Source organism: Pseudochaenichthys georgianus, chromosome 21, assembly GCF_902827115.2.
Source record: "Pseudochaenichthys georgianus chromosome 21, fPseGeo1.2, whole genome shotgun sequence".
Classification (NCBI taxonomy): Eukaryota; Metazoa; Chordata; class Actinopteri; order Perciformes; family Channichthyidae; genus Pseudochaenichthys; species Pseudochaenichthys georgianus.
The window spans coordinates 3,719,809-3,733,058 of record NC_047523.1 but is presented as its reverse complement, the minus strand read 5'-3'; the positions used below and the strand labels follow the sequence as shown (position 1 = coordinate 3,733,058).

Genomic DNA, 13,250 nt, shown 5'->3' with positions numbered 1-13,250 from the left:
ACCGCACCATCTCTGACCATAGAAAGACGTTGTCCTTCCATATCCAGTTTGGCTTTCTCAGTCTCCTGCCGCATCCGCTCCACTGCAATTTCCTTTTCAAACTCCATCTCATACCTCATTTTGTCATGACTCAGCTGCAACAATAACAACTCCTTCTGCTGCTCAAAGGACAGAGAACTAGCCTGCAACAGCGGTTTTAACAACACCCCTCCTTTCTCTGCCGGAGACACTCCCGTTTCACCTAATGCCGACACAATAGAGTCTTTTATAGTGCTTTTTAGCCTCTTATCGCCGACGATTTCCACCGAGAAATGTTCAGCAATAACGAGCAGCTGCTCCATTGAGAAATTGCCAAGGGCTTCCTGAGACGGAGCCCTGATAAATGCGTCTACATCCGCCATACTACCACACAACACTGGAGCTTACACTGAGACGAAAGCACAAATAAATGATCGGAGTTCCCCCACTAACTACGACACCCGCTAACTAATCTCCTCCCTAGTCTTCATGTAGTTACTTGCGGCGGGTACTTATGCACTGGAGACCGCTGGCCCAGCAAAGCGACTAGCAAGCTAGCAACAATACGAGGCTTCAGCCACTTTCACCACAACATTAAACACCCCGCCCAACGATCTCAAGGGAACCGTCGCTACAACCTACCAGAGGAAACTCCGCACAAATAATGAACTAACTCCCAACACAAGCTTACCTTACTGGAATGGACGAGCCCCCAGCTGTCATGGCTTGGCTCTCAGCCACAACAAACGCGGGCGTGAATAGAAAAAGAGAGTTTATTCCCTGCTGCTGAAGGACACAAACAGGCGAAACAAACGACGAAACAAGAGGTCAGCTGGTCTCGTTACGTCCTCCTGCCAGAGAGAGAGAGAGCGAGATCCGGCACAGTCCTTTATCCGGCTAGCTCCAGCCGCCAGGTGTCCTCAATCCCCGTGAGCACAAACAGAGTCATTAAAGGGCCACACACACACACACACACACACACACACACACACACACACATACCACCAGAGATGTTGTACTTTGTACAGTATTACGGCTTCCACAGATGACATTTTTGTATGGATTTTTTGTCAAAGCACTTCAGATATTCATTGCTATCGGGATGTTAAAAGCATTCCATGGAATATAACAAAAAGTGTATCTCGAGCTGGTTTCTGAAACTTACCTACCCCACCTTTAACTCCCATCGCAGTTCTACTAAAGCCCATGCATGCCTTTCATCCCTGGGACAAGAGTAACAGGCAGACTTAACAGCCATGTCGGCCTTTGTTCTCAGCACCAGGCATGTTGATACCATCCTCTTATTTTTCCTCTGGAGGCTTTTTCATGGAAGAGTTCCCCACATCAAAGCGAGTGGAGCTTTTTTAGACTTATAGCATGAGGGCCAAGGCTAGTTGAGGGTGCATACACACTAAAAGCCCAGAGGCCGGGAGATCGTAAAATCACGTGTTAACTCAGAGTGTCTCATTCTGATGCTGTTGCAGGTGTGTTTCTACTGTTATTATGGGTAACATCCGACAAAACAAATCCATGATGGTTGGTGTCTGATGTCTGTCAGGGAGTGAAGACAGAGATTATCTTCATGTGCTGCATTCGCTGTCCAGTAAATGATACACACACATACACAGACAGTAAGTAAAAGTAGAAATAAAATGGTCTGAAAATACTTATTACAAGTAAAAATCCTAAATAGTGTATTATGAATTATGTATGTTTTATTTAAACTTATTATTATTGCGTTCAACTAACCTACTACATTTATGTGAAATCTGTTGACATTTAATTAAAGTCAGTGTTTCAATTATTTCAGTCTACAGAAATATGATCAGCTAAATGTAGTAAAGTACTCCGGATGCAACACAGCTTTTGTTTCAACAGAGTATTGTATTATCCTGTTTTTATCACTAATAAATATGTGGATGATGAGCATTTTGATGTTGTATTTTATCGATTTGGAGCACATTTTATATATTTTTATCCAGTGCTTGAATTGGAATGAAAAAGGTGCCAGTACTCTAAAATCAGCAACTTTTTCAAGTCAATTTTATATATACAGCCCACAAACAAGAATTTGGCTACTATAATGCTGGTGGGTTTGTCTCTTTACTACTGTATATTTTAGAAAGGTTCACTGTACTTAACATTTTTTATGATAGGCAGCGGATATGGCTAAAGCTCAGTAAGGTCAATATTAACTGAAAATATAGCAATCAAAGTCTAGATCTTCTGCTGAAGACACATGAAGCAGAGACCTTTCAGGTGAGAGCCCCTCTGGTGGTGTTCAACATTAATGACAAGGAAACAAAGCTCTGGTCAGAAGCATTTTTTATAAAAAGCTTTAACAAAATTAAGTATTTCTGTACATTTTGAATGCAATCTAACTTTCCAACTCAGAAAACGAAAAAGTGCCAAAAGTCTTCTCACATGGCTGAGCTGCTTTGCAATATACTTCACCACTGAAGAATACAAATATGTATAAAGTAAACTATGATGCAATCTAACTTTCCAACTCAGAAAAATGATAAAGAGCATGAACAAAGAACATGTAAAAACAAATGCAAAATTTGCACAATCTAAAATGAGAAACTGTAACTGCAAGTAACAAAGTCTGAGCCATGGTAAAGAGTTACATTGAACACCAAGCTGATCAGATAACTCCCTGGTTGGTCTGAAGTCCTTCTATCTCCAGGATCTGTACAAATCGGCACATTATGCCAAAAGTCTTCTCACTGGGTGAGCTGCTTTGCAATATACTTCACATTGTTAGAAAAGGCTCCAGAAGGCCTTGGGGACATCAGTATCAGGGGCTGGAGCTGGACAGGCTCTTTCATCAGCACTTCTCCTTCCCTTTGCCAGCCAGGACCTCACATACTGTTCCGGATTGAACTGTCCTAGTGATGGTCCATTACATTTAATGAAAACCAGGCTGGACAGTCGGCTGACAGAGAGAGCATTCCTTTTTGCAGTAAGGATATCGTTCATGCAGCTGAATGCCCGCTCACACTCACTAGTGGAGACAGCGATGGTTCGGACTGCTTTCAGTAGAGGCTCCATGGCAGCAGGTGTACGGGATGCCCTGGTTTCCTTGTATTCGCGAAAGCCCTGAACAGTCTCTCTTCTGTCCACTTTCAGCACTTCGCACAAACGTAGCACCTCTACGTCCCCATACTGTACGTCTAACTCCTCTTCAGGCCAACTTCCAGGATGGATAACTTTCATGTCCTGGATTAGCTGATTGTCCCGGGCCTCCCGGCCATGTAATGGGATTTCTCTTGTGCTGACATGAGAGGAGGTTGTGGAAGTCATTCTGTGTCTCAGATTCTCTACCATACTGCGGAAAAACTGACCTGCATGAATCTGTACAAGCCTGCCATTCTCACGCAGGGGCAGGGCAACACCCTTGAAGGACTTCTCAGCTAGAGCTGTATGAACTGTAGTCATGTGTGGGCCAGGCATGGTGACCATGGATTCAAAAACTCGTATTTCTCAAGTTTAGAGCCTATCTGCTGTAGGCAGTGTCATCTCTCTTTTTTGGAGTTGCCGAGAGAGGTCGCTGAGCTCTGTGAGCGCATCGTACATCAGTCCCAGATTGCTGACAAACGTTGCAGATGTGAGCACATCATCCAGGCCCTTGTACTTTGCTCTGTCTCTGGAATCCCTGCTCGTGTCGTTTGCAGCATTTGTGAAGTGATCATGAAGCACTCGGTAGTTTTCCCAAACGGCTCTGACGCTCCTTTCACTTGAAGCCACCCAGCGGATGGACAAAACACGCCCTATCACCAGGAGACGCTGTCCGACTGCTTGCGCACACTGCGCTAACTGCCTCTGATTTTTGGGGGAGGCATGGAACAAGGAATAGTTTGTCCAAAAAGATCTGGAAATGATTGAGCCCTGAGACCTCCTTGACCACATCCCCAACTGCCAGCTCTAGACGATGATTGGAGCAGTGCCACACAAACAGGCTTGGGAATTTACTACACAACTGGGTAGCAACGCCTGTTCTCTTCCCTAGCATGACTGAAGCCCCATCACATGCAAAAGAAACAAAACACTGACCTAAAAAGTCCTCGTTAAAATCTCTTCCAAGACACTCCATTAACGCCTTTGTGATGTCATCAGCCGTTGTTCCATCCAACTCGATCAGCTCCCAAAAAAACGTTTCGGGCTCAGCATTAGCTAATGCTGAGCGTAGACACACAACAAGCACCGTTTTACCACTAATAGTGGTAGATTCATCGACCAAAACACAGAGTTTTCTTTGGTTTTCTGTAATGTCTTTTGCCATTTTTTTCTTCAGCTCATGAGCTATGTGGTCGATGATTTCGCCACAGGTTTTATTGGAGTGCAAAACCCTGCCCACGTTCAGCCCATTCAGTTTATGTACATTCAAATCAATTGGCATGTCTGTGAATGGCCGGCTATGTTTGCCAATTTTATATGCCGTTCGAAAAACTCTGATAGTGGTGTCTAATTCAGATGTATGCATAGACTGCACTTGATGTTGAATAGTTTCACGTGAAGCAGATGTAAGGATGTCAGCAGCTTTTACATGGGCTTGTGATTCTTTATGTTCTTTGATTTTTTTTCTCAGGCTAGCTTGTTGTTTGCCCTTGTCAACACCGAAATGAGACACTGCACACTCACCCCATTCAGTTGACAGTTTCAGTCCTTGTCCAGTGTGTATTCCCAAAGATTTGACATCTCTGCATATCCGACATCCTAGCTTCTTATCTTTAAGAAGGAGCCATGCATTGGTCTTGCAAAAATATTGCACTTGGTCCGTTGTCCAGCAGTCAGGTGCATCGCTTTGCCCGGTGTTGGTGGTGGCAGTTGCGCCAGCAGCAGCTAACGTTAGAGGCTCTGGAGGAGGCGGGGGAGCTAGTGCTAATGCTAATGCACTAGAACTTGGAGCAGGAGGATCAACCAAAGAAAGCTCCACATCAGACACAATTTCCAACACAGGCACAGCATTCTCTGTATTTGAAGTTTCTTCCGGCGACAACCGCTGTCTTTTTGCACTTTTATTAATCCACGCTAACATTTTAGAAATGCTAATTTGTGACGTGACTTGCTTTCCTTCTCTCGGGGGCGTGCCTGCTCTGTTCTATCACTCTACATAGCCACCCACTGGGTGGGAGTTGCACTGCATAAACACAACACACGTGCATCTAGGTATGTAAATTGTAAAGCATTAAAACATGGTTTTACTAACAGTTTTCAGTATGTTGTTACTTCGGCATTATTATTATTATTATTATTATTATTATTATTATTTTGAAACGTGTATTACTATTAAATCACGGTCAAATAGGTTAATTTTGACATAGTCGTTTCCACCACAGTATTTACATGGAGAAGATAAGCCCCGCCCCCTCTCCAGCACGTTCTGTTTGAATGACAGGAGTAAACAGCTGACAGCCGCTGTGAAACTCCAGCGGTTAGAGCGATGAGAATGTCCGTTCGGCACCTGTTAGTGAATTATAGAGCCCTGAAGGCAGGAGAGACTGAAAAGAGTCAAGGGAAGCTTATAAAAGTTAACAGCATTTAATTACACAAAAGATGCGGTGGTGTACAAATGTGCGAGTGGCTCTCCCCATGCCTCCGGTCAGTCCGGGTCAGCCGGAGGAAGAGGTCAATCTTTTGCTTGCTCTTCCTATTGTCATCTGAGGTCTTCTCCTATTGGCCGACGTCGTCGGGGGGCGGGTCCAATGCAATTCCTGCCTTGTTCTGTCGTTAAATTACATCATTCTGGTGTCTGTGGTTATTTAAACATTCCCTAATAAACGTTATTCAGCGGCAATAGATGAGTGCTAAACCCAGTGTGCTCAATGTACAACACCACATGTCATTTCACCTTCGATTATAGTTTCAAAATGCAGCATTTCGCCACATGCTAATGCTAACCGGAAATGAAGCATTTTCAGAATAAAAGTATTAAGTTAATAGTTAGTGAACTTCAGGTTTTTCAGAATAAAACTGATTTAAATTAAATAGTGTATTTAATTCAAATTACGCCATATAAACATTGATTTTAATTTCTAACAATCCCTCCTTACATACCTTTTAAGGTATGTAAATAATATTGAAATCAATGAGTTCTTCATCCGAACATTGCATGGTACATAACTCATAAAAGTAAAAAAACAAATAAGAATACATATTCATAAGTTTTTCATTTGTGCATAACTTCTAGCTTAAACCTTTAATGTCACTTCGTAAAATAGCAGCAATTAGCTTGGTATGGAAAACGTCTGACTCCCTCCTTTCACATCATAAATCATCTTCTTACTGTATCTGGTGTAAAGGCACTTGTTCTTTTACAAAGTATAAGAAGGATTAAACTATCTGAAAATAGCTAAATATTACTCTTTATTTACTTCTACTGTGCCTCTGGTGTAATTTATGAATCTCTGCTGGTTCTAGTAGATATAGTTCTCCCCATCCACATTCTTGTTGGTTGTGGGACAGAGGAATAATAATTCAGAACCTGCTGATATTTGAATCTTACTACTGGGCATATGTTACAAACAAAAAACATCTTCATGGTGAACTAAATAAAATCCTTGTAATCTTTCTCAAATCTAAATATAACAATGAACTATTCCTGTTTGTGGTAAAGACACACACTAACGTTATGTAATACAATTTCATTATGGATTCAAAAACAACTACAGTCATGATGCTGTCAGAGTGAATGATTTCCTGAGTGTATCTGTCCTGTAAGGTACGTCATTCTCTGCTTGGACCGTGTGCAGAAATCCCATCGATTGCACCTGGCAATACAGCTTCCACCTGTCTATTATCAAGCTGAAAAATGAATACAGAATTCCAACATACTTTCATCAAATGTCTTTCTATTATGAATTTAAATTAAATGTATATCCCCATAATGAACTAAACAATAAAGTCTATGGCTTTTACTTCTAATTCTTTAACAGGCTAGTTACAAGATGTTGTCTAAATTAAATTCGGTCTCATTACATTACTATGTTTTAGCTTAACTGTAATATGTTCTTTCTACATTTCAAACCTCAGTTACTCTAATACCTGTTAAAATATTACAAAATTGTTTCATTATCACAGGTCAACTTCTTCGGGATTCCATTCTGGAATTACATCTCTCTGGTAGCCCCTTGGCCACTGATTCTGCATCTGTGTTACCTGCTATAACTCAATCAATATTAGAAACATGTCAACATCCATCAAACAGTATCTTATCCCCAGATATGGAGCAGGTTAATTATAAAACTATAATTCAATGCTCAGTTTGAACATCTGGGTTGGGGCGGTAGGTTTCTGTCAATCCTTAAAAGAAAAATTTAAATTGTGAATTTTACAGCCATGTTGACATTATACACACTCCCCCCTTTTTACACATGAACTCATGTGTAACAAAACCCTGTAATGAGGAGGGGAAAAAAACTGTCAGGTAAATATTGGTTAGGGTCATAACAAACATTATTTACAATTTTACATCCATTATCATCATTTCCACATTAAACACTTCAGTGAAAAGAAGTGTTTCTCTCCGTCTTTCAGATTTTAGTTTGAGTTTTATATTTGCAAACCGCCAACTCCTGTGGGAGTAAAATATCAAGTAGATTAGAACCGGGACACATGTGCGGTTTCCCCTTTTGTGGAATCTTTAGGAAACCTCTCGTTTCCCTTGGAGCTCCAAAATAATATGTTAGTCCAAAAACATGCTTGGTTAGTTATTGTTTTAGAATCATGCAGTTACACTGATCACATGTCGGCATTCATTCACACTCACACCGTCTGGTTGTCAAGTCAGGTACACCCCAGAGTCAGTCATGGACAGTGCTTTTGTCACACTGTCAGTCAGGGTCAAAGGTCATTTGGTCTGGGTCTTTTGGCCATGTCGTGCTCTGCAGAGTCTTTTCAGAGGTAATTCAGCATAGGCGGGTACCCTTTATCTACAAAAATATATCATATGCGGAGCGCCATTCCTTATTCATTCACGATTTCAACTATGATTTTCAAGATGTCTCTAACTTTTCATTGGGACTTCTGCCTCCCACCTTTCTTGAAACTTGGTACAAAACTCACTTCCTTAGAGTACTACTACTACTGCAATTCATTTACACCTAATTAGTATTAAAATGTCTAATAGATCTATTTCAGAAAATTGTGTAGATCACTTTTATCTTGTGTAAAAACATTACTAGGATCTGTGTAGCTCTGCTATGCATTTCATAGCTCATCTTCAATTCTGGTCCACCTAAAAATCAATGTTAAACTCTTTAGCAGTGCGTGGAACCCTGGATGTCCAAACATGCAACAATTACTCCCTCCTTTATCAAGGATTTAAAAACAGAAGTCATTTCATCTTTCCTATGGTAATAACTATGCTACAATGCTGAAATCAATTCTTTAGATTGGAATACTATATCTGGCTTGGCACTAGCTCTCCCTTTAACATTATCCATACAGATAAAGATTTGTCTTATAGAGTGGTTCCTAAAACTATCCCTTTAATGGTGATCAATATTGTAACAAATGAGATCACTACTTTATTCACACGTGAATACAAATCTCTTAAAGAATATGTTGTTAACATGATGAAAAGATTGAAGAATATGGTTCATGTCATGTCTCCCCCTTTAACCCTCAGTGTGTTCTCATTTTACTTTAATAGTTTCCTCTTGACTGCTATTTTTAATTTCTTTAAATGTGCGTTTTGTGAATAAGTGTGTTTCAGGTTTTTCAGAATAAAACTGATTTAAATTAAATAGTGTATTTAATTCAAATTACGCCATATAAACATTGATTTTAATTTCTAACACACCTCATGACGCATCTACTGAGTACCGGGCGGCTGTATATATATATATGGATGTATAATAAGAACGGCGGGAGAGTGTTGAGTACTGGCACGGTGCATGAGTACCGGAGTACCGCCAGCATGCCGGTACTGAGCAAGAAGTGCCGGTACTCCATGGGTCAGAACCAGAAGTGCCGGTACTGCGTACCGGTGAGTACCGGCCCAATTCCAGCACTGTTTTTATCAATATACTCGGTTGTGTTTATACATTAGTAGAACAGTACTCTTTATTATATCACATGTTTTTGTATGTAAAAAGTAACTATGAGTCTTAAATAAATGTAGGGGGTGAGAAGAACAATATTCCTCGTAAAAATGTAGTGGGGTAAAAGTATAAAGTCGCATAAAATGTAAATACTCAAGTAACAATTACGTCTAAATAGTACTTGAGTACTTGAGTAAATCTACTTTCCACCTCTGCAGACATTAGCACACAAAGAAAACTAACAGCCCGGCGATGCTACATGTGCTTCCACACACTCACAGAGAAGCTGCTTGTTCCACTCAGCTCCTCTATCAAGATGACGCTCAGGCAGCAGAACAGAAGTTGCAACGCTTCCAAGAAAGCTTCAGCCCTTATGAATGGGGAATAGAAAGTGGAGAAAACTGTGTGTGAAACTCAGTCTTTTCGATGCCTGATAATCAAATAGTGGCCTTGGCAGCGGCCCGCCCTGCTCCAGCAGCTCGCTCTCTCTCTCTTTCCTCCCCTCCAGCCACCCACCCAGGGGGGAAACACTGCCCTACTGCTTTCACCACCCAGTGTCACTGATCCAAGGTCTCTGTAGGACACCAGGGTGACCAGGTGTCCCGCATCACTGAAAGAACTGAAACATTGACTGGTGTTTCATTTGGGGATGACATTAAAGCGTGCTTGGGACCATGGTACTGTTGGATTTTATTTAAAGCAACTAAATAATATATTTTTGTACCGATTAAGAGAAATTGGACAGTTTCCCACGGCACCCCAGACGTTCTCTCATGGCAAAGAGAACCCTACACAGAGGTATTAAAAAACAGCAGAGAGGGAAACAGGTCACTCAGATATGGGATCGCTTGGTAATTCATCTTTAAAAATGACCTCAATCACTGTGTTAACCGCTAAGGGAACATCTACCTCCAACCACCTCAGTGACCGCCCCTGTGCTGCATCATCCGCACTTGTTTGGTGAGGCTGTTTGCTCAAATAGCCACAACCCCCCCTCCTCCTCAACGCTGCGTCCACACTTGCTGCCACACCGTCCTGGTAGCTTTTATTTAGTGTTCAGCCATTCTCAGAGTGATGTGGTCAGGGTAAGGGGCTCTTCCATTACGGCCTCTAGTCACAGGGGCCCACGTTGACCACAAGGGCCAGCTAATGGTCACCGCGGGCCGCCTCCGCCTAAATCAAAGGCCTCATTTACTGCCAGTGTGGAGGAGGAGCAGGGCAGAGGTGGCAAATATGCGCTTCATCCCTCACCGTGAGTTTTAGAAGGCAGAGCAGATTAAACCCATATTAAAAATCAATGTATTCATTAATATTCAGCAGACCCACCGCAAAAACTAGGAGACCTCGGTGAACCCGTCGTATGAATTGCAAGGCTCAGGGTGAAAACATGAAACACTGAGCGCTGCTGTGCAGGAGTGTGCGGCTGGAAAAGCTCTGGACAGCGGGTGGGGGTGTCAAGACTACAGGTCTAACCGCTCCACTTGTGAATTTTAAGATTTACAGTTGGGCACGCATGGAGTCGGTCCCTTAAAACCAGATTAACATTAATAATAATAATAATAATTCCTTACATTCATTATAGCGCTTTTCCAGATGCTCAAAGCGCTTTACAAATACACATTACACATATGTTGTATACATGCAATGGTCACTAACATGCTTATTGTAGATGCGGCCTGTCGCACCATCCTTGATGGAACATGTGTGGGCCGGACCGGTATTTTACAGGAAAGGACTGAGCAGAGGGTAGAGTTGTCGATTCTTGCTCTGTGACTATCTGCCTCACTCATGGATGTATAATAAGAACGCCTCAACCTCTCAGACGTTCAGTTGCACACGCTACTAAAGAGACGCGCTACCATGGAAACCAAACAATGGTGTAGCTGTATTAAAGTCCGAGTGGAAACAGTCCTGAGTAAATCTGATTTTGTCAGAAATCGGGAGAAATGCGGGAGAAATATGACCCCGGAGGAAACCGGGAGAGGGCAATGAAATCGGGAGACTCCCGCGAAAATCGGGAGGGTTGGCAAGTATGCTCTAAACTGCTTCTGTATGTGGGTGTTAGAGTCTGTGGTCTGTTTTCCCACATGAATCATCATGGGTCCTTGCCTCATGAGTGACACGGAGACTGAGATGGGCAAACTGGACTAAAATTGCAAAAACACATTATTGCTACAAAGACACTTTGGCATGTCTTGAGGCATTACATGTAGAACTTTCCTGATACTTTCTTCGAACAAATCAAGCTTTCGGTAATTCCAGTGTTCTCTCAAATAAAAAGTTGTATATTGTTTTGAATCACACATGTTTGAGGATTATCTAACTGAATGAAAGCAATTACTTTTGAAGATGTGCAGCCTTTCAACAGGGCCAATGATAAACCATATTTATATTTCCCTCTCTAAACCCAGATAAAAGTGAGTAAGAGAATGAATCCAATTGACGTCAAACCATTCAAGCATTAGCTCGGTACACCACCACTACTGTGTGTCCAAATAAAGTCTCATTATGTTATACCACATTGGGATTCATTCACAGGACTGTTTGTTTATGAGCGGGAAGGTATTTAGGGTGGGTGGGCAGCGAAATATCAGAGGGAAAATGTTGAAGCTCCCACGACAAAAGCAGCGGCCAAAGTAAATGTCTGCCATCCCGAGGAAAAAGATTCCAGTGTTGATGCAGCGGAGGGAGAGAGGGAGATAGATTTGTGTACTGGTGAGGAGTGAGGGGGCGGGAGGGGGGCCGATCCCTTCAGACTGCATACACAAACACTTAACTATATGTTGGTTCATGAGCACATGGTTGGAAGTGTGCGCATAAACACATTGGCAAACACAACGGCTGCTTTGGGCTGGACACTGGGGGCTCATAGAGGATTCAGCACGAGCCCCCTCGCTAATAAAATTCACAGTGTTAGTATTAGTGAGATTTAGCAGGGAAAATAAACATTTCCCTACTTCCACTAGCTAGGGGGGGGGGGGGGGGCTAGGCTGGCTGAAGATGTGGAGGCCTGGGGCCCTGCTGGCACTAACTCAAGCTGCAGTATGGTGGGGGGGTTGCCCAGTGTGGAGAGGAGGGGGGCTTGAAACTGCTTCACCCCAGCCAGGGTTAAGGTGAACAAGCCAAGGATTATCCACGGAGGCCAACTGCATGGGACATAGGGGGGTACCAACATGATGAGCTTACTTATCTTGAAAAGCACCTTTTAAAATACATTTGAAAATATAAGTAATCAACTCCACTGTACTTTTATTAAAGTTAGCGGCACATGATCACTAGTCAAATCTATGACTCTATACACTTGCAAATGTGCTGTTGTTTTTGTAAGGGTAACTGTATTGTGGCTCCCAATCAGAATACAGTGCCAGCATACCAAGTTCCCTTAAAGTAGTACCTATACAAAAAGAATACTTGATGGACATTTTTGCTTTCTTCATTCGAATTCCAACATGTCAATAGAAACATTCAGTTGTGTGTAATGCCACTCAAACTCCTCCCCATCCCAATGATTTCCCTAAATGTTTTTCCTGCAATAATCCTTTTAAATGTATTGCATTTATTTGTATCAGACACTAATGGCGTGTAGTAGAGACACATGTTCAGACATTTGGGTGGCATCTCAGCACACTGGACTCTCTCTATCCACTCTCGACTCACCACATAACAGACTGCAGGGCTTTAGCTGTGGAGGGATCATATGTTGCATTAAAGCAAACAATGCTTGTAAGTGAAATATATCAACAAAAAACATTTTGGCACAAAAAGGTAATAATACAGTTGTCATTTGAGTAGAGAAGCTTTCAATATATTGGTACAATGTTACTGTAGTCAAGGCCTGAAGGTATCCAGTAAAAAGGGGTTAGATACGGTTCTGCATACATTGCATTCCCCTCCAACAACCTTATGAGCGATGAGACAGGTAAAGGACTCTAAAGGGGTTACGCTCCATGTGCTAGCTAGCAGGATGTCACTGAAAGCTAGCTGCTTCTGAGGATTAGCCCAACCCTCCAATTAAAGTGTTTTCATTTTCCACAAAGCCATTTTACTTAAATCAGCACAGGCAAATGCTTAAAATAATCACACACACTCATGCACACTCTTTACTCCCATCTTTTTTAATATATTTGTTTCTGTACTGTATCAATGTGCAGTGGAGCGCCTGTAATTATGACTCTATATAAATCC

At 42.1% G+C, this 13,250-nt stretch overlaps 1 protein-coding gene across 1 annotated transcript in view; it reads left to right on the top strand.

Annotated features, from left to right (window-relative positions):
• Positions 1 to 13,250, top strand: part of gli2a (GLI family zinc finger 2a) — a 108,024-nt gene that overhangs the window by 74,887 nt on the left and 19,887 nt on the right. The gene's annotated exons all lie outside the window — the stretch shown is intronic.